Consider the following 21,501-nt stretch of genomic DNA (forward strand, 5'->3'; position numbering starts at 1 on the left):
GCGCCTGTTCGTACACGGAGGGAGAACTCAGAATGTCCAATTCACCAACCAAGCCCGTTTTTCAGGACTTGTGGGAGGAAACCGGAGCACCCGGAGGAAACCCACGCAGACACGGGGAGAACGTGCAGACTCCGCACAGACAGTGACCCAAGCCGGGAATCGAACCCGGGATCCTGGCGCTGTGAAGCAACAGTGCTAACCACTGTGCTACCGTGCTGCCCCCTGGTCCTGTCTAGCTGCCTTGGGGGTCCACAACTATTTGTGAGTATTAGAAATAGGTACAGCTTTAAGCAAATTTAACTTTGTGCGTTTGTATGAAAAAATGCTTAAACTTCAGTTAGCTGATGCAGGTCTCCGCGTTTTGGTTTCACTTCATTGTATTGAGAAGGTTTATAATGTGGAAACAAACAGAATTTAAAGAAAGACTGGGCTGTTGCTTAGCAACCAGGGGCCACCCAAGGTTTAGAAAGAACGTTTGAGTCCAGAAACCAGGGAGTTGGGACAAAATGTATGTGTCAGGAAGAGAGTTAAATTAAAGGAACAAAGGACTTCTGCTTGTGACCACGGAGTGATTGGTCACATAAAGGGCTGATCAAAGTCCCAGAAAAGGGCTCTTTTTACCCAGATCCGGGTGGAATTTTGATGAAAAGGCTTCGGTGAATGGTAGAGGAGTAGTTTACCCCTGGAATGGTCTGTCTTCTGATCACCGGACCCGGCAGAAAGCAGCGAGAGGTTTGGCTGGAAAGTTGAAACAGGCTTGTGCTTCACAGACAGTCTCTTCCAGCATGCAGGCGGGGGAGGGGCAAGCTGGAAGGCCCCAGATACAGAAACTGATGACTTTTATCAAAGAGGAATTCCATAAACAGAGGAAAGAAATGCATGAGGATCATACAAATGCCATTGAGGAAGAGGTGACACCCCTGGAGAGTTCTCTGGAGCGGATGGAGAGGTGTTTGGAGGTGCAGGGGTCACAGATTTGGGAGATTGAAGGAGTGATCTGGGACCACAGCGACCGTGCGGTGGCTCTGGAGGCTGAGGTGGGGCTCCGAGGATTCCTTTGTAAAACCCTGAGGGCAAAGGTTGAGGAGCAGGAGAATGCCTCGAGAAGGCAGAACCTGCGAATAGTGGGCCTGTCTGAAGGGGTGGAAGGTATGAGAGCCACGAGGTATGTCTCGAAGATGCTGGTGGGGCTGGTGGCAGAAGGGGTGCTGGATAAGGCCCCTGAAGTGGACCGAGCACATAGGTCCCTGAGGCAGAAGCCGAGAGCTGGGGAGCCACCGCGGGCGGTAATCGTGAGGCTCCATAAATTTGATGAGAAAGAGAAGATTCTGCAGTGGGCCAGGGAGAAGCGTAGCTGCGACTGGGAGGGGAACAAGGTCCGCATTTATCAGGACATCGGAGCCGAGTTGGCAAAACGGGGGGCAGGTTTCAACAAGGCCCAGGCGGTGCTGTACCGGCGGCAGATCAGGTTTGGGGTACTCTACCCGGCAAAATTATGGGTGACGTTCGGAGGCCGGGAGTATTATTTCGAGACCCCAGGAGCAGCCGAAGACTTCATTAAGGAGCATAAACTGGGGAGAATTGAGCGGATAATGCTTGGGAGCACCCCGGGGGGGGTGTGGTTTCTGTTCAATGTTGAGATTGTGAGGAGTTGTAGGGGTGAATGGTTTATGTGGGGATGGATGTTCCCATCCCCCCTCCTGTTTTACGGGACTGTTTGTGTTTAACATCTGTTTGTTTGCTTTTGGAGAAGGCTACCTGGAGTTCAGGAGAAGTCCTTGTTTGGGTGGGGAGGGTAAGGCCAGCAGGAGGCCGCCTGCTTTGAGCTGAGGAGTGGTCCGGGGTGGGGGGGGGGGGGTCAATGGGAGGTGCCTTTGGGCAGGGGAAGCCACGCTAGCAGGTTATACTGGTGAACGGAAGTGAGGTGGTGGGGGAGGAGGCCAAGAAGGGTGACCGGGGTGAGGGGGAAAGGGAAAATGGGGGTGGGGGAAGAAGGGGAAGGGGAAAGCGGGGGGGTGGGAGTTTCTGCGATGTGGCAGGAGTGAGAGATGACATGGTTAAGGGCGAAGAAAGGAGCCATCTGGGATGGGCTAGGCACAGAGTGGAATTAAAGGGGCAGGAGTTAAGTGGGGAAGATGACAGACGGTAGAGGGGTTTGGAGGTGTAAGCCTCCGGTAAGGTTGGTAACGTGGACCGTCCGGGGACTGAATGGGCCGGTTAAAAGGTCGCGGGTGATCGCGCATCTCAGGAGCCTGAAAGCGGGGGCTGTCTTTTTGCAGGAGACACAGCTCCGTGTGACGGACCAGGTTAGGGTAAGGAAGGGGTGGGTCAGGCAGGAGACACAGCCCTCCGTGTGACGGACCAGGTTAGGTTAAGGAAGGGGTGGGTCGGGCAGGAGACACAGCTCCGTGTGAAGGATCAGGTTAGGGTAAGGAAGGGGTGGGTCGGGCAGGAGACACAGCTCCGTGTGAAGGATCAGGTTAGGGTAAGGAAGGGGTGGGTTGGGCAGGAGACACAGCTCCGTGTGAAGGGCCAGGTTAGGGTAAGGAAGGGGTGGGTCGGGCAGGTTCTTCACTCGGGGTTTGATTTGAAATCGAGGGGAGTGCCGATTTTAATGAGCAAAAAAATGGGATTTGTGAGTGGGAAGGAGGTGAGGGATCCGGGTGGGAGATATGTTATTGTGAGCGGGGTATTTGAAGGGGCACCGGAAGTGTTGGTAAATGTGTCTGCCCCAAATTGGGATGATGTGGGTTTTATGAGGGGATTGTTGGCCACAATCCCGGATTTGGCCACGTACCAGTTGATCATGGGAGGAGATTTTAACTGTGTCCTGGAGCCGAGGGTGGATAGATCGAGCCCCAGGTCGATGGGTAGGGTACGAATGGCAAGGGGGCTGGGGGGGTTTATGGAGAGGATGGGTATGGTGGATCCATGGCGCTTTCAGTACCCAGGGGGAAGGGAGTATTCCTTTTCACACGTCTATAAGGTGTATTCCAGGATTGATTAGTTTGTAGTGAGTGGGGAGATTTTGGTTGGGGTGGAGGGGGCAGAGTATGTGGGGATAGTTATCTCAGACCATGCACCCCACTGGCTGGATATTCAGTTCAGTACGGGACGAGAGCAGAGGCCGGGGTGGAGGTTTGACTCGGGGGTAGTTGGCGGATGGAGGTATTTGTGATAAGGTGCGGTTGGCGATTAGGGATTATGTGGAGTTCAATCAGAATGGGGAGGTGTCGGCGGGCATTTTTTGGGAAGCACTGAAGGCAGTGGTCCTGGGAGAAATTCTCTCATTTACTGTTTGTGCGAATAAGGAAAGGAGGGCGGGACATGACCGTCTAGTGAGCGAGATAGTGGAGGGAATATTCGAGGGTGCCCACCGTGGAGGGATTGGCGAGGAGGAAAAAGGTGCAGGGGCAATTTGACAGGCTGACAATGGGGAGGGCGGTAGGGCAACTGCGTAGGGCAAGAGGGGTGCAGTACGAGTATGGGGAGAAGGTGAGCCACATGCTGGCGCTCCAGCTGCGGAGGCCGGCTGCGTCCAGGGAAATATTGAAGATCCGGACTGGGGCTGGGGATGTGGTGTCAGAGCCAGGGAATATAAATGAGGCATTTAGAGAGTTTTACAGGGACTTTATGAGGCAGACCCAGGAGGAGAGGAGGGGGACATGGGGTGGTTTCTGGACGAGCTAGAATTTCCCCAGGTGGAGGAAGCAAAGAGGCAGGCATTGGAGGAGCCCCTGGGGCTGAGGGAGGTGCTGGATAGTATCAGGGGTATGAAGTCGGGGAAGGCCCCTGGGCTGGATGGGTACCGGCAGAATTTTATACGGAATTTGCGGCGGACCTGGCACCACATCTGTTGGGGGCGTTTAATGAAGCGCTGGAGAAGGGGGAGTTGCCGGAGACGATGAAGCAGGCAGTAATCACACTAATCCCAAAAAAGGGAAGGATCCAGTGGAATATGGGTCGTATAGACCTATATCACTATTGAGCATGGGATCCGGTGGAATATGGGTCGTATAGACCCATATCGCTATTGAGCATGGATGTGAAAGTATTGGCTAAGTTGTTGGCGGGGAGGATGGAGGATTGTGTCCCAGGGATGGTTACAGAAGATCACACAGGCTTCGTGAAGGGCAGGCAGATCGTGAGTAATATAAGGCGGCTGTTGAATGTGGTGATGAATCCATCGGGGGCTCTGGTACCGGAGGTGATGGTGTCCATGGACGCGGAGAAAGCATTTGATCGGGTGGAGTGGCGGTACTTGTTCGAGGTTTTGGGAAGGTTTGGGTTTGGGCGAGGTTTGTGGCATGGGTGCGGTTGCTGTATGTGGGTTTGGGTTTGGGCCGGGATTGTTGGCGTGGGTGCGGTTGCTGTATGTGGGTTTGGGTTTGGGCCGGGATTGTTGGCGTGGGTGCGGTTGCTGTATGTGGGTTTGGGTTTGGGCCGGGATTGTTGGCGTGGGTGCGGTTGCTGTATGTGGGTTTGGGTTTGGGCCGGGATTGTTGGCGTGGGTACGGTTGCTGTATGTGGCGCCAAGAGCGAGGGTGAGGATGAATGATATGAGCTCACGAAGCTTTGACTGACACAGGGGTACGAGGCAGGGGTGCCCGCTGTCGCTGCTGCTGTTGGCGTTGGCCACAGAGCCATTAGCGATGGCACTCAGGGGGTCGGCAGAGTGGCAGGGGATAATGAGGGGACAGAGGGAGCATCGGGTGTCGCTCTATGCTGATGACCTTTTGCTGTATGTTTCGGATCCATTGGAGAGTATGGGAAGGATTATGGGCCTGTTGGGGAGGTTTAGAGGGATCTCGGGATACAAGCAGAATGTAGGGAAAAGCGAGGTATTCCCGGTGAATGAGCTGGCACAGCGGGCTAATTTAGGGGGGATGCCATTTACGGTAGCAGGGGATAGGTTTAGGTATTTGGGGATTCAGTTAGTGAGGGAATGGACGGGGCTCCATAAGTGGAACTTAACGATGCTGGTGGAGGAGGCCAGGGAGGATCTAAGTGGTGGGATACACGGCACTTAACGTTGGCGGGGAGGGTCCAAGTGGTGAAAATGAATATTCTGCCGAGATTCTTGTTTATCTTTCAGGCTCTCCCCATCTTTATACCAAAGGCCTTTTTCGGAAAGTGGACACAATTATTTCTGACTTTGTATGGGCGGGGAAGGTGCCGAGGGTGGGGAGGGCCCTGCTACAGAGGCAGTGGGGGGGGGGGGGGGGGGGGGGGGGGGGGGGGGGGGGGGGGGGGGGGGAGTGGGGGGGGGGGGGGGGGGGGGGGAGTGGGGGGGGGGGGGGGGGGTTGGCGTTGCCAAACTTGCTTCATTAATAATGGGCGGCAAATGTGGACAAGGTGCGGCGGTGGTGGGAAGGAGAAGGGGTAGAGTGGGTTAGGGTGGAGGAGGAATCTTGTAAGGGGTCTAGTTTGAGGGCTATGATAATGGCAGCGTTGCCAATGGCTCCGAGTAGGTATTCAGGGAGCCCAGTGGTGGAATCCACGGTGAAGATATGGAATCAGCTGAGGAGGCATTTTAGGGTGGAAGGGATGTCGGTGCTAACGCTGCTGTGTGAGAATCACGGGTTTGAGCCTGGGGTTTGGGGGAGGAGGGGGGGGGGGGGATGGATAGTGTATACAGGAGGTGGAGGGAAGTGGGGCTGGTCAAGGTGAGGGATCTGTATTTGGAAGAAGGGTTCGCCAGTCTGGAGGAGCTAAGGGAGAGGGTAGAGCTGCCGAGGGGGAGTGAGTTCATGTATCTGCAGGTTAGGGACTTTGCATGAAAGGTCTGGAAGGGGTTCCCTAGATTGCTGGGATACACCCTGCTGGAGTGACTGCTGATTCCAGATGTGGAAGGGGTGGGAAGAATTGGGGATATATACAAGTGGCTGGGGGAGCAGGGAGGCGAGCGGGTGGTGAAGATTAAGGAGAAATGGGAAGTGGAGTTGGGAATGGAGATCAATTGGGGAGTATGGAGTGAGGCACTGCGAAGGGTAAACGGGGCCTCCTCTTGTGCGAGGATGAGCCTGATACAGTTTAAGGTGGTGCACAGGGTGCATATGACTCGGGCGAGAATGAGTGGGTTCTTTCAGGGGGTAGCAGATGAGTGTGAGAGGTGTGGGTGGGGCCAGCGAATCATGCGCACATGTTTTGGGGTTGTGAAAAATTGGGAAGATTCTGGGCGGGAATGTTCACGGTCTGAGCCAGGATAGTGGAGGAGGGAGTGGACCCGGACCCTTTGGTGGCGATATTTGGGGTTTCAGAGAAGCCGGAGCTCATGGAGAAGAGGAAGGCCGATGTTTTGGCCTTCGCCTCTCTGATTGCACGGCGACGGATTTTGCTGGAGTGGCGGTCGGCATCGCCACCGGGGTTAGCAGCATGGTTGGGTGACCTGTACGGTTTCCTGCGGCTACAGAAGATAAAGTCTGAGTTAAGGGGCTCAGCAGGGGAGTTTGAGAAAGGGTGGGGGATGTTTGTGACTGTGTTTGAGGGGCTGTACGTAGCAGGGGGGTGGGGGATGTTTGTGACTGTGTTTGAGGGGCTGTACGTAGCAGGGGGGTGTGGGGGGGGGGGGGAGGGTTGAAAAAGGAGGAAAATCTGTACAAACTGTGTAGTTGATTGTTGGGAAGAATGTTTCTCGGGGTGTTTATTTGCTGTCATCTACTTTGATACAAGTTTGAATCAAATGCGTTTTTAAAAAAATTAAAGGAGCAACGAACAGGAAATTGAACAAAGTCCTGTTCAGAAGTCACGTAAAAGGCAGTGCGAGTGCTCGGAGTTAGAGAGAGAGTTCAAGAACCAGATTTGAAGTGGGCGAGGTGAGAAGCCAGATATCCAAGATAAATCAACAGTTTGGTGACACATTAATACAGCCGGTGAAGCAGTGATGTGGTGAGAGATTGTGCAGAAGCTTAAACCCACGTACAAATCCAGGGCAGAGGAATCCTGAAAGGAGAGACTGAAATGCTGGAAGTGGATCCTTGGTTATGACATCCAAGAGAAAGAGCGGTTTGGGAGAAGATTCTAAGGCATGTTTTTATGAGAGTGGAGTTTGGAAACTCTCGTGTGGAAGTCGGGTTTCGAGTGGGATCAAATGACGCAGTGTGACAGACATGTGGGAGGATTTTACGTGAAATCCACAATGTTTCGGGTGGCATCTATCACTTGTTCTCAGAGTGTGGTGTCTCTGACCATGGCTGGTCTATTGGTTTACAGGGACTGTGCACCTGAAAACAGCAGAGCATGAGGTATATTTTGTAACGTGCATTATCCTCAGAAATCTGGATACATCTGTGAAGATATAGGCAGGGTAAAGGAATAGTAACTTATAGTCAATATTTTCATCTCGAATAAATGTTTTCTTCTTTTGTTAAAAGCTTGTCAGCCATCCTGTGACTCTGTTCATCCACATCTCAAAACAAAAATAAACATTGAGCCAGTGTTTAGCTCTGAAACCTTCCTATCCAATGGTAACATCAGCTTGGATTATAACAAGATCCATCTACCTTTCAACCAATCAGCTTAAGATCTGCATTTCTATAGCGCTTTTACCACATCAAGATGTCCCAAAGCTCTTCACAGTCTTTGAAAGATGTATGAAGTGTAGTCAATGTTGAATTGTAGGAAGTGAGGCAGCCAATATGCACACAGCAAGATCCCACGCACACCATCATGGCAATCAGTGGAAAGTCTGTTTGTGTGATTTGCGTCGAGGGGTGAATGTTGGCCAGGACGCTGGCCAGACAGTGCACACTGTCAGAGGGTCAGTGCTGAGGGAGTGCCGCACTGTCAGAGGGTCAGTACTGAGGGAGTGCTGCACTGTCAGAGGGTCAGTACTGAGGGAGTGCCGCACTGTCAGAGGGTCAGTACTGAGGGAGTGCCGCACTGTCAGAGGGTCAGTACTGAGGGAGTGCCGCACTGTCAGAGGGTCAGTACTGAGGGAGTGCTGCACTGTCAGAGGGTCAGTACTGAGGGAGTGCTGCACTGTCAGAGGGTCAGTACTGAGGGAGTGCTGCACTGTCAGAGGGTCAGTACTGAGGGAGTGCCGCACTGTCAGAGGGTCAGTACTGAGTGAGTGCCGCACTGTCAGAGGGTCAGTACTGAGTGAGTGCCGCACTGTCAGAGGGTCAGTACTGAGGGAGTGCTGCACTGTCAGAGGGTCAGTACTGAGGGAGTGCTGCACTGTCAGAGGGTCAGTACTGAGGGAGTGCCGCACTGTCAGAGGGTCAGTATTGAGGGAGTGCCGCACATTGCCAGAGGGTCAGTACTGAGGGAGTGCCGCACTGCCAGAGGGTCAGTATTGAGGGAGTGCTGCACTGTCAGAGGGTCAGTACTGAGGGAGCGCCGCACTGTCAGAGGGTCAGTACTGAGGGAGTGCTGCACTGTCAGAGGGTCAGTACTGAGGGAGTGCTGCACTGTCAGAGGGTCAGTACTGAGGGAGTGCCGCACTGTCAGAGGGTCAGTACTGAGGGAGTGCCGCACTGTCAGAGGGGCAGTACTGAGGGAGTGCTGCACTGTCAGAGGGTCAGTATTGAGGGAGTGCCGCACTGTCAGAGGGTCAGTACTGAGGGAGTGCCGCACTGTCAGAGGGTCAGTACTGAGGGAGTGCTGCACTGTCAGAGGGTCAGTACTGAGGGAGTGCCGCACTGTCAGAGGGTCAGTACTGAGGGAATGGGATGTTATAAAAAGTCCGCTCTGCTGTTTTGGATGGACCTATAACTAATTTGTGGAGCAGGTGAGTTAAGCCTTTTTTTTTAAATTTAGATTAGCCAATTATTTTTTCCAATTAAGGGGCAATTTAGCGTGGCCAATCCACCTACTCTGCACATTTTTGGGTTGTGGGGGCGAAACCCACGCAGACACGGGGAGAATGTGCAAACTCCACACGGACAGTGACCCAGAGCCGGGATCGAACCTGGGACCTCAGCGCCGTGAGGTGGTTGTGCTAACCACTAGGCCACCGTGCTGCCCTAGGTGAGTTAAGCCTGTTGTTCCTGAACCGATACTTGTATCTGAACCAAAATCTATTAAACAGATTACTGCTCATTATCACGCTGGTGTTTGATCTTGCTGTGCACTATTATCCATCCATGTTTCATGCTCTCTGACACTGAACGCACTTCAAAGAAAGTACTTTGGTAGATGTAAAATATTTGGGTAGGTCACCAAGAAATGAAACTTTCTGTCCCAATGGAATTTTTTACAAGTCTGAATAAGGGGAGAGCTCAAACACTGGATGTGGATTCCATCCATTAATTTGTTGCTCACATCACCAGAGTGAGACGGGTTAGTAAAATACTTGGGAGAAAAATGTGCAATTTCACTTTTGAAATGGTTTCTGATTATCTGACTGAATGTGGCAGGGAAGAATCCAGAAATGTGGAGGACCGCCAACTGCACTGGAGCCTGGGGACAGTTAATGAATGAAACATGTGCGGAGCTCTGGCACCTTGGCTGCCGGTTACTGCAGAAAAACTGACTGACAGCCAAACATAACAGAATTTGAATAGCGGCAACAGAAACCATTCCATCATTGCCACACACACCAGCCCACAATCTGTGCAGCTGGTGAGGCAGCCACAACAGTTAACAGTCACACCACTATTACACCCTGACCAGTCGGCAATGTGGGGATCCATGGGGAGCCAGGAATCTCCACAAGCTGCTGCTGAATTTTCCTCATTCTGCACATTCCAGTGGCTGCTTGCTGCCTGCTCCCTGTCTCCCGTCCTGGTGCACACACCTTCCCATTAAACTCACTACTGAAATGTGGAGCTGGTCAGAGTGGCAGCTGCTTTTAATGATGTGATAATTGTTCATTCAACACAATCACTCTTTAAATTCACAGCCTCCAGGCTACAAGGTGGAGTATCGCTGTTCACAGATTTTACATCTTATTTTATCTCTTTTCACTCTCTATTCACTCTTTCTTTCCCTCTCCATTTCTTATTCGAAACTCCATTTGAATAACTCACTCTGTTTCCTATCCTGTTCTCCGCTCTTTCTTGCTGAATCTTCAAATCCTGTTGGCTGTTGTTTCAGTTGTTAGCCAAGGTCTTGCTGGCCCATTGCCCCCTCCCTGAACTCTGATAAACTCACATCGGCGGGATTCTCTCACCCCGGGGCCAGGCCGGAGAATCAGTGGGACCGACACGAATTGTGCCACGAGGCCGGTCAACTGATTCTCCGGGATGGGCCGAGCGGCCACGCCGACGCCGTTCACACCTGCTCTTACCCGGCGGGATCTCAGCGTGGATGTACCCGGGGACGGCCGGTTTGTGTTGGGAGGGGGATCCGACCCTGAAGGGAGTCTCTGCTGTGGCCTGGCCCGCGATCGGGGCCTACTGATCGGCGGGCCGGCCTCTCGGGCTTGGGGCCTCCTTTGTTCCGCACCGGCCCCTGTAGCCCTACGTCATGTTGCATCGGGGCCGGTGCGGAGAAGGGAGCCACTGCGCATGCGCGCATTGCTGCCGTGCCACGGCGCATGCGCAGACCCGCAGCACCTATCTGACACCGGGATCAGCAGCTGGAACGGCGTGGGACGCCCCAGGGCCGTGCTGGTTCCCTGAGGGGTCAGAATCGCTGCTCCTGGGGGCATGTTGACGCCGTCGAGAAATGGGACGGTGTTTACGACGGCGTCAACACTTAGCCTCAGGATCACAGAATCCCGCCCACAGTTTCGGCAAGTTAGAGTGTGGCCAATATTGGAGCTGAACAGTGAGCTTAAACAAACAGAGAAGGTTGTGGCAGATATGACATTCTAATGGCACTGGCACCATGGCGATCTGACCCCATTTCACATTCCCAACTCCTGACTGGGTAATGTGTCACTTTTGAAGATTTGTACAATTTATTAATCATATGATTAGGGATTGAAAATCAAAGAGGCATCAATATTGTGACAACACACATGGGCCCAATTTCACCATCAAAGGAATAGCTTCTACAAGGAGCTGAATCAACAGTGAACTGTGAATTCCCAGGAACCTGCTGTGATCAATCACAGGCCTCCAATCAGCAGGATTTTAAGAATGAGCAAAATTAAACTAAATGCTTGCCGTCATTGGCCAGGACATTGAGTATAAGAATTGGCAAGTCATGTTGCAGCTGTATAGAACCTTAGTTAGGCCACACTTGGAGTATAGTGTTCAATTCTGGTCGCCACACTACCAGAAGGATGTGGAGGCTTTAATGAGGGTGTAGAGGAGATTTACGAGGATGCTGCCTGGTATGGGGGGCATTAGCTATGAGGAGTGGTTGAATAAACTCGGTTTGTTCTCACTGGAACAACGGAGGTCTGCAAAATTATGAGGGGCATAGACAGAGTGGGTAGTCAGAGGCTTTTTCCCAGGGTAGAGGAGTCAATTACTAGGGGACATGGGTTTAAGGTGCGAGAGACAAGGTTTAGAGGAGATGTACGAGGCAAGTATTTTACACAGAGGGTAGTGGGTGCCTGGAACTCGCTGCCGGAGGAGGTGGTGGAAGCAGGGACGATAGTGATGTTTAAGGGGCATCTTGACAAATACATGAATAGGATGGGAATAGAGGGATACGGACCCCGGAAGTGTGGACCCAGGAAGATTTCAGTTTAGAGGACCGAAGGGCCAGTTCCTGCGCTGTACTGTTCTTTGTTCTTTGAAACTATTCTACATCCAAAACTGCGACTGAGGACAATTTATTTTTACATTCTCGGGTAAAATGGAGGAGGGAATGGTAATCAAAGTCAGCAGTGAAAACCTCAGCTACGTTTCTGTTCTTACACAGTTCTCCCTCCAGGATGATTTTCCCACTCTGTTCCGATGGGTTGGGATGGGTGATCATTCCAATCAGTCTGGCACTCTGCTGCAGGCAGGGCAGGGCAGGGCACGACAGGGCAGGGCAGGCAGGGCACGACAGGGCAGGGCAGGGCACGACAGGGCAGGGCAGGGCACGACAGGGCAGGGCAGGGCAGGGCACGACAGGGCAGGGCAGGGCAGGGCAGGGCACGACAGGTCAGGGCAGGGCACGACAGGGCAGGGCACGGCAGGGCACGACAGGGCAGGGCAGGGCACGGCAGGGCACGACAGGGCAGGGCAGGGCAGGGCAGGGCAGGGCAGGGCAGGGCAGGGTAGGGCAGGGCAGGGCAGGGTAGGGCAGGGCAGGGCAGGGCAGGGCAGGGCAGGGCAGGGTAGGGCAGTGCAGGGCAGGGCAGGGTAGGGCAGGGTAGGGTAGGGCAGGGCAGGGCAGGGCAGGGCAGGGTAGGGCAGGGCAGGGCAGGGCAGGGTAGGGTAGGGCAGGGCAGGGCAGGGTAGGGTAGGGCAGGGCAGGGTAGGGCAGGGTAGGGCACGACAGGGTAGGGCAGGGCAGGGTAGGGCAGGGCAGGGTAGGGCAGGGCAGGGCAGGGTAGGGTAGGGCAGGGCAGGGTAGGGTAGGGCAGGGCAGGGCAGGGTAGGGCTGGGCAGGGCAGGGTAGGGCAGGGTAGGGCAGGGTAGGGTAGGGTAGGGCAGGGCAGGGCAGGGTAGGGCAGGGTAGGGCAGGGCAGGGCAGGGTAGGGCAGGGCAGGGTAGGGTAGGGTAGGGCAGGGCAGGGTAGGGCAGGGCAGGGCAGGGTAGGGCAGGGCAGGGTAGGGCAGGGCAGGGCAGGGCAGGGCAGGGTAGGGCAGGGTAGGGTAGGGTAGGGCAGGGCAGGGCAGAGCAGGGCAGGGCAGGGCAGGGTAGGGCAGGGTAGGGTAGGGTAGGGTAGGGCAGGGTAGGGCAGGGCAGGGTAGGGTAGGGCAGGGCAGGGTAGGGCAGGGCAGGGCAGGGCAGGGCAGGGCAGGGCAGGGCAGGGCAAGGCAGGGTAGGGCAGGGCAGAGCAGGGCAGGGCAGGGCAGGGCAGGGCAGGGTAGGGCAGGGTAGGGCAGGGTAGGGTAGGGCAGGGTAGGGTAGGGCAGGGTAGGGTAGGGTAGGGCAGGGTAGGGCAGGGCAGGGTAGGGCAGGGTAGGGCAGGGGTAGGGCAGGGCAGGGTAGGGTAGGGCAGGGTAGGGCAGGGCAGGGCAGGGTAGGGCAGGGCAGGGCAGGGCAGGGTAGGGCAGGGTAGGGCAGGGTAGGGCAGGGCAGGGCAGGGTAGGGCAGGGCAGGGTAGGGTAGGGTAGGGCAGGGCAGGGTAGGGCACGACAGGGCAGGGCAGGGTAGGGTAGGGTAGGGCAGGGTAGGGCAGGGTAGGGTAGGGTAGGGTAGGGTAGGGCAGGGCAGGGTAGGGCAGGGTAGGGCAGGGCAGGGAAGGGCAGGGTAGGGTAGGGTAGGGTAGGGTAGGGTAGGGCAGGGTAGGGCAGGGTAGGGTAGGGCAGGGTAGGGCAGGGTAGGGTAGGGTAGGGTAGGGTAGGGTAGGGCAGGGTAGGGCAGGGCAGGGCAGGGTAGGGCAGGGCAGGGCAGGGTAGGGTAGGGTAGGGTAGGGTAGGGCAGGGTAGGGCAGGGTAGGGCAGGGTAGGGCAGGGCAGGGCAGGGTAGGGAAGGGCAATGTAGGGTAGGGCAGGGCAGGGCAGGGTAGGGAAGGGCAGGGTAGGGCAGGGCAGGGCAGGGCAGGGCAGGGCAGGGTAGGGAAGGGCAGGGTAGGGTAGGGCAGGGCAGGGCAGGGTAGGGTAGGGTAGGGCAGGGTAGGGCAGGGCAGGGCAGGGTAGGGTAGGGCAGGGCAGGGCAGGACAGGGTAGGGCAGGGTAGGGTAGGGTAGGGCAGGGTAGGGTAGGGCAGGGTAGGGTAGGGCAGGGCAGGGTAGGGTAGGGTAGGGCAGGGTAGGGTAGGGTAGGGTAGGGCAGGGCAGGGCAGGGCAGGGCAGGGCAGGGCAGGGTAGGGCAGGGCAGGGCAGGGCAGGGTAGGGTAGGGTAGGGCAGGGCAGGGTAGGGCAGGGCAGGGTAGGGTAGGGCAGGGCAGGGCAGGGTAGGGCAGGGCAGGGTAGGGCAGGGTAGGGCAGGGAAGGGCAGGGTAGGGCAGGGCAGGGCAGGGCAGGGCAGGGCAGGGTAGGGCAGGGCAGGGCAGGACAGGGTAGGGCAGGGCAGGGTAGGGTAGGGTAGGGCAGGGCAGGGCAGGGTAGGACAGGGCAGGGCAGGGCACGACAGGGCAGGGCAGGGCACGACAGGGCAGGGAAGGGCAGGGCACGACAGGGCAGGGCAGGGCAGGGCAGGGCAGGGCAGGGCACGACAGGGCAGGGCAGGGCAGGGCAGGGCAGGCGGGTTTGAACGGTTGGGGAGATCACTGTAGAATTTACAGTGCAGAAGTAAACCATTTGGCCCATCGAGTCATTACTAGCTCTTTAAAAGAGCACCCTACTGAAGGCCACGTATCTACCCTATCCCCATAACCTAGTAACCCCCACATAACATTTTTTGGTCACTAAGGGGCAATTTATCACGGCCAATCCACCTAACCTACACATCTTTGGACTGTGGGTGGAATCCGGAGCACCCGGAGGAAACCCACGCAGATACTGGGAGAGCGTACAGACTCCGCACAGACAGTGACCCAAGCTGGGAATCGAATCTGGGTACCTGGAGCTGTGAAGCAATTGTGCTAACCACTGTGCTACCCTGCTGTCAGGATGAGTTTCTGCGAAGTTTGAAAGCTCCGTCCGACACCTCGAGGTCAGCACTGCATCTTCCTGATGAAATCTCTCAGTCAGTTCAGAGACTTCCTGAAGGAACCTTCCCCAGGGAGTCTCCAGGGAGTCAGCCAGGGATGTCTGATATCTCCAGGGATGCTTTGAGAACATCCCCAAAAGCTCCTGTTGTCCAGCTGGGAGCCTCTTGCTGCGACCAAGCTCCCAGTTGAGTAATTGTGCAGAGGCCAGAAACTCAGCGCTTCATCCAATCAGATCCCACTGCACATCTCCTTAAAAAATGATTTACAGGATGTGGGCATCGCTGGTTCGGCATTTATTCCCATCCCTAATTTCTCTTCGGAAGGTGATGGTGAGCTGCCTTCTTGAACCGTTCTGGTCCTTGAGGTGTAGGTACACCCACTGTGCTGTTAGGGAGGGAGTTCCAGGATGTTGCCCCAGCGACAGTGAAGGAACGGCCGATATATTTCCCAGTCAGGGTGGCGAGTGACTTGGAGGGGAGCCTCCAGGTGGTGGGGTTCCCAGGTATCTGCTGCTCTTGTCCTTCTAGATGGTGGTGGTCGTGGGTTTGGAAGGTGCTGTTGAAGGAACCTTGGTGAGTTCCTGCAGTGGTCCTGCAATGGTCACCCTACTCAAACCCACGTATCCACCCTGTACCATAACCCAACAACCCCCCCCCCCCCCCCCCTAACCTTACCTTTTAGGACACTATGGGCAATTTATCATGGCCAATCCACCTAACCCGCACATCTTTGGACAGTGGGAGGAAACCGGAGCCCCCGGAGGAAACCCACGCACACAGGGGGAGGACGTGCAGACTCCGCACAGACAGTGACTCAGCCGGGAATCGAACCTGGGACCCTGGAGCTGTGAAGCATTTATGCTAACCACCATGCTACCCTGCTGCCCAGGATGCTGATATCGGAGGAGTGCTCCTGGTTATTCAGGATGATATCGGAGGAGTGTTCCTGGTTATTCAGGATGATATCGGAGGAGTGCTCCTGGTTATTCAGGATGATATCGGAGGAGTGTTCCTGGTTATTCAGGATGATATCGGAGGAGTGTTCCTGGTTATTCAGGATGATATCGGAGGAGTGTTCCTGGTTATTCAGGATGATATCGGAGGAGTGTTCCTGGTTATTCAGGATGATATCGGAGGAGTGTTCCTGGTTATTCAGGATGATATCGGAGGAGTGTTCCTGGTTATTCAGGATGATATCGGAGGAGTGTTCCTGGTTATTCAGGATGATATCGGAGGAGTGTTCCTGGTTATTCAGGATGATATCGGAGGAGTGCTCCTGGTTATTCAGGATGATATCGGAGGAGTGTTCCTGGTTATTCAGGATGATAACCGGCGCCGAAGGGCCTCCGCTGGCCGGTGTGAGTTGGAGCATGCGCGGGAGTGCCAGCGTGTGCCGGTGACATCCCAGCGCATGCGCAGTGGGCTTCGTCTCCGCACCGGCAATGGCGGACCGTAACAGCCGCCGGTGAGGAAGAATAGAGTGCCCCCACGGCACAGGCCCACCCGCGGATCAATGGGCCCCAATCGCGGACCAGGCCAACGTGGGGCAACTCCCGGGGTTAGATCCCTCCTCGCCCCCCCCCCCCGAGAATCCCGGAGGCTGCCAGGTCCCGTCAGTAAGTACCTCCTCTAATATACGCCCGCGGGACCAGCAAAAAATAATGGGCGGCCACTCGGCCCATCGTGGGCCGGAAAATCACCGGGGGGGCCGCTGTCAGCGGCTGCCAACTGGTGCGGCGCGATTCCAGACCCCGCTGAAAAACCTGCACCGGAGAATTCGGCAGCCGGCGGGGGCGGGATTCACGCCGCCCCCCCCAGCGATTCTCCAACCCGGCAGGGGTGGTCAGAGAATCCCGCCCCTTGTTCACGATTCTCTTAAGGTTAATGTGCAGGTTCAGTCAGCAGTTGAGAAGACAAATGCAATGTTAGCATTCATGTCGAGAGGGCTAGAATACAAGAGCAGGGATGTATTTCTGAGGCTGTATAAGGCTCTGGTCAGACCCCATTTGGAGTATTGTGAGCAGTTTTGGGCCCCGTATCTAAGGAAGGATGTGCTGGCCTTGGAAAGAGTCCAGAGGAAGTTCACAAGAATGATCCCTGGAATGAAGAATTTGTATGAGGAATGGTTGAGGACTCTGGGTCTGTACTCTTTGGAGTTTAGAAGGAAGAGGGGGGATCTTATTGAAACTTACAGGATACTGCGAGGCCTGGATAGAGTGGACGTGGAGAGGGTGTTTCCACTTGTAGGAAAAACTAGAACCAGAGGACACCAACTCAGACTAAAGGGACGATCCTTTAAAACAGAGATGAGGAGGAATTTCTTCAGCCAGAGGGTGGTGAATCTGTGGCACTCTTTGCCGCAGAAGGCTGTGGAGGCCAAATCATTGAGTGTCTTTAAGACAGAGATAGATAGGCTCTTGATTAATAAGGGGATCAGGGGTTATGGGGAGAAGGCAGGAGAATGGGGATGAGAAAATATCAGCCATGATTGAATGGCGGAGCAGACTCGATGGGCCGAGTGGCCTAATTCTGCTCCTATGTCTATGGCCTCATAAACTGGTGATTGCTGATCGGACTTGGTTTGATTGATTGACACTGGGCCAATGAATTGGTGCAAAAGGCTGAGCTCTGCCCGGTAACAGGTGGTGATTGGATCTGATCCCACTGGAATATTTTTCAGAGTCCTAAGGTTTGAATTTGGTTTCACTTTTGATCTTGGCTGCCCCAAGGAAGGATCTGTTGCCCTGTCCAGTTTGTTTATCTCCAGCAAGGCTGAGCTCCTGGACCGGCCGACAGACGGGGTGAATCTATTGGCAGAGTCCAGAACCGACCAACTCTCCTTCCTGAAAGATAGAGGCCTGAATGCGAATCTTGAACTGAAGGCCCAGTTTATTGAGAAATAAAGGCAGGATTCTCCCGTCTCCGACGCCAAAATCACGTTTGGCGAAAGGCCGGGGATTTCGAGTTCCTGACCATCGGGGCGGTGCTGCTTTCATGATGCTCCGCCCCCTCCAAAGCAGCCATACTTGGAGAGTACGCAGCGCGACATATTGACGGCCTTCGGAGATTCCCTGAGGCCCTCCAACCGGCTGAGTTCCCCATGGCGTGGGTCTCTCATGGTCTCATCCGTCGGGAACTCGGTGCGGTGGCTGCGGACTCAGTCCGGGGAGGGCCGATCCGCGGGTAGGGGGGGACATTTTTCGGGGCTTGGGGCACTGTGAGGGTGGGGGGGGGGGTGGTCTGGGGCCTGTGAGCCAGCCAAAGGGGGGAACTATTTCATGGGCCAGGTCCGCAATCGGCATCCGCCCTGTAGCACGACGCTGCGGCTGCAGGTCGCCATCCTGTGCATGGGTGGCCACGGACCCGGCAATTCTCCGGGAAGTATCGGCAGCTAGAACCGGGTGCTGTACGCTGCCATCCTGCTATCCCCGAGAACAACCGGGAATCGGTGGCAGTTTTACACCATATCCTCTGTCGTAAAACGCCATCGTTCCCACACCAACATGCGGACATTGCCCCAGAGTCGGAGAATCCAGACCCCAGGTATCTGTCTGGAACGTAGACCTGTGAACACTGGTATGCAACAGGCTCCCCTGTAATCATCAACCCATTGATAACATTGACATTAATTCACTTCCTGTGCACTCCTGAAATGCCAAAGGTTCGATGGAGGGTAACGCAAAATGTATCTTATTTCTGTCAAAATTCAGTCATTTCCATTTTTCTGAAATACTAATTAATCAAACATTGATAGCAATCTGCCAAAGCAAAAACATCAAGCCGGAAAAGAGGATAAATTTGATATTGAACAAAAGGAAATATTTCGATGGGTGGAGATTTAATGAGGAGAGGAAGGCAGGAGAGGTTCAGGGAGCGAATCCGGAGCTTAGGAACCAGACAGCTGATGGCATTGTAGCCAATGGTGGAACTCGAAATCGGGGCAGGAGCCCAGAACTGGAGGAATGGAGATCCGAGAGGAATTTACCCAGAAGGCCAGATCGTCGGGGATGGAGGTAGAGTACTAGATTGGATTGAGGATTGGCTGACTGACAGAAAGGAGAGGGTCGGGATCGATGGGTCCTTCTCTGCCTGGTGAACTGTAACTAGGGGGGAGCCGCAGGGGTCAGTCCTCAGACCTCAACTGTTTACAATCTGTATAAATGATCTGTAAGCAGGGACAGAGTGTAACATAGTAACATTTGCAAATGATACTAAAATAGTTGGGAAAGCAGACAGTGAAGAGGAGATAAAGAGTTTACAGACGGATAAAGATAGGCTAGGAGATTGGGCCCAGATGGGGTTTAATCTGGATAAGTGTGAGGTTTGGCTGAAAAAACAGAAGGTAAATGATTATCTGAATCGAAGGCAGATTCCACATGCCCCTGGGTAGAGGGATCTGGGCAGAGGGATCTGGGCAGAGGGGATCTGGGCAGAGGGATCTGGGTGTCTTTGTTCATGAATCACAGAAAGTCGGTTTGCAGGTACAGCGTGTAATTAAACAGGCAAATGGAATGTTAGTGTTTATTGCAAAAGGACTGGAGTATAAACGCAGAGAAGTGTTGTTGCTATTGTATAAAGTGTTGGTGAGACCACATCTGGAGTATTGGGTCCAGTTTTGGTCTCCTTATTTGAGGAAGGATTTTTTATCATCATAGAATTTACAGTGCAGAAGGAGGCCATTCGGCCCATTGAGTCTGCACCGGCTCTTGGAAAGAGCACCCTACCCAAGCCCACACCTCCACCCTATCCCCATAACCCAGTAACCCCACCCAACACTAAGGGCAATTTTGGACCCTATGGGCAATTGATCATGGCCAATCCACCTAACCTGCACATCTTTGGACTGTGGGAGGAAACCGGAGCACCCGGAGGAAACCCACGCACACACGGGGAGGATGTGCAGACTCCGCACAGACAGTGACCCACGCCGGGAATCGAACCCGGGACCCTGGAGCTGTGAAGCAATTGTGCTATCCACAATGCTACCGTGCTGTGGTGGCATTGGTGGCAGTTCAGAGGAGGTTCACCAGATTGATTCCGGGGATGAAAGGGTTAACGTGTGAGGAGAGGTTAAACAGTTTGGGTTTATACTCGCTGGAGTTTAGAAGGATGAGAGGGAATCTGATCGGGGTGTATAAAATACTAAAAGGAATTGATAAAGTAAACATAGACCAAATGTTCCCCCTTGTGAAGCAATCTAGAACGAGAGGCCATGGATATAGGTTGAGAGACGGTAGATTTAGAACTGAGATGAGGAGGAACTACTTCCCGCAGAGGGTGGTGAATTTGTGGAACTCGCTGTCCTATAGTGCGGTGGAAAAGGAGTCATTAAATGGTGTCAGAAGGAGATAGATATATTTCTGATAAAAACAAAGGGTTAAAGGGATATGGGGAACAGGTGGGGAGGTGGATTTGAGAGCAGGAAGAGGTCAGCCAGGATCTGATTGGATGGTGGAGAAGGCTGGAGGGGCTGAATGGCTGACTTCTGATTTGTCTGTTCTATCGGGAAGGCACAAAGGACACAGAAGGCTTTGTCAACCAGGGGATCATTTTAGAATCAAAACTTTGTTTTTGTCGGAGGGCGATGTGGGTTAATGAACTCGGCGTGATGAGTGAATGGGACATGGCGAGAGTTCGCTGTCTGGCTGAATCTGTCACAGTGACGGAATCGGACTCCTGATCAAACAGTAGCTCCCAATGGGCTATCCGGGACTTCCCCAAACCCTAATATCAGTCAACACCTCCACTCACACAAGACAATCTGCAGATTAGATTCTTTCAGCAATCTTAACCAAACAAAAGTTACAATCCCCTGGAAAGTATCAGGATCAGATTTTCTCACAAACAGGATTTATGAAGTGTTTACGATGCTGCAACATTCCGTGTTGCCCACTGCTTTCGTGCACACACTTCAGGTGGATTGATTTGGAGTTGAATGATTTTTAGAAGCCACTGCAATAACTTTGGAGAGTGTTTGAGATCAATTGTTATAATAACGGTGACAGTGCAAAGCACAGTCCCCTCTGAGTCACAATCCAGACAATTAGGGAGGAAATTCAGACACACTTTACAGCTCAGTACTGAGGGAGTGCTGCACTGTCAGAGGGTCAGTACTGAGGGAGTGCTGCACTGTCAGAGGGTCAGTACTGAGGGTGCGCTGCGCTGTCAGAGGGTCAGTACTGAGGGAGTGCCGCACTGTCAGAGGGTCAGTACTGAGGGAGTGCTGCACTGTCAGAGGGTCAGTACTGAGGGAGTGCCGCACTGTCAGAGGGTCAGTACTGAGGGAGTGCTGCACTGTCAGACGGTCAGTACTGAGGGAGTGCCGCACTGTCAGAGGGTCAGTACTGAGGGAGTGCTGCACTGTCAGAGGGTCAGTACTGAGGGAGTGCCGCACTGTCAGAGGGTCAGTACTGAGGGAGTGCTGCACTGTCAGAGGGTCAGTACTGAGGGAGTGCCGCACTGTCAGAGGGTCAGTACTGAGGGAGTGCTGCACTGTCAGAGGGTCAGTACTGAGGGAGTGCCGCACTGTCAGAGGGTCAGTACTGAGGGAGTGCCGCACTGTCAGAGGGTCAGTACTGAGGGAGTGCTGCACTGTCAGAGGGTCAGTACTGAGGGAGTGCCGCACTGTCAGAGGGTCAGTACTGAGGGAGTGCTGCACTGTCAGAGGGTTAGTACTGAGGGAGTGCCGCATTGTCAGAGGGTCAGTACTGAGGAAGTGCTGCACTGTCAGAGGGTCAGTACTGAGGGAGTGCTGCACTGTCAGAGGGTCAGTACTGAGGGAGTGCTGCACTGTCAGAGGGTCAGTACTGAGGGAGCGCTGCACTGTCAGAGGGTCAGTACTGAGGGAGTGCTGCACTGTCAGAGGGTCAGTACTGAGGAGGCGCTGCACTGTCAGAGGGTCAGTACTGAGGGAT

General features: G+C 54.4%; 1 protein-coding gene across 1 annotated transcript in view; it reads right to left on the reverse strand.

The window, feature by feature from the left end:
* col11a1a (collagen, type XI, alpha 1a) overlaps positions 1–21,501 on the reverse strand; it is a 493,146-nt gene that overhangs the window by 455,550 nt on the left and 16,095 nt on the right. The gene's annotated exons all lie outside the window — the stretch shown is intronic.

This window comes from Scyliorhinus canicula, chromosome 4, assembly GCF_902713615.1.
Source record: "Scyliorhinus canicula chromosome 4, sScyCan1.1, whole genome shotgun sequence".
NCBI lineage: Eukaryota > Metazoa > Chordata > Chondrichthyes > Carcharhiniformes > Scyliorhinidae > Scyliorhinus > Scyliorhinus canicula.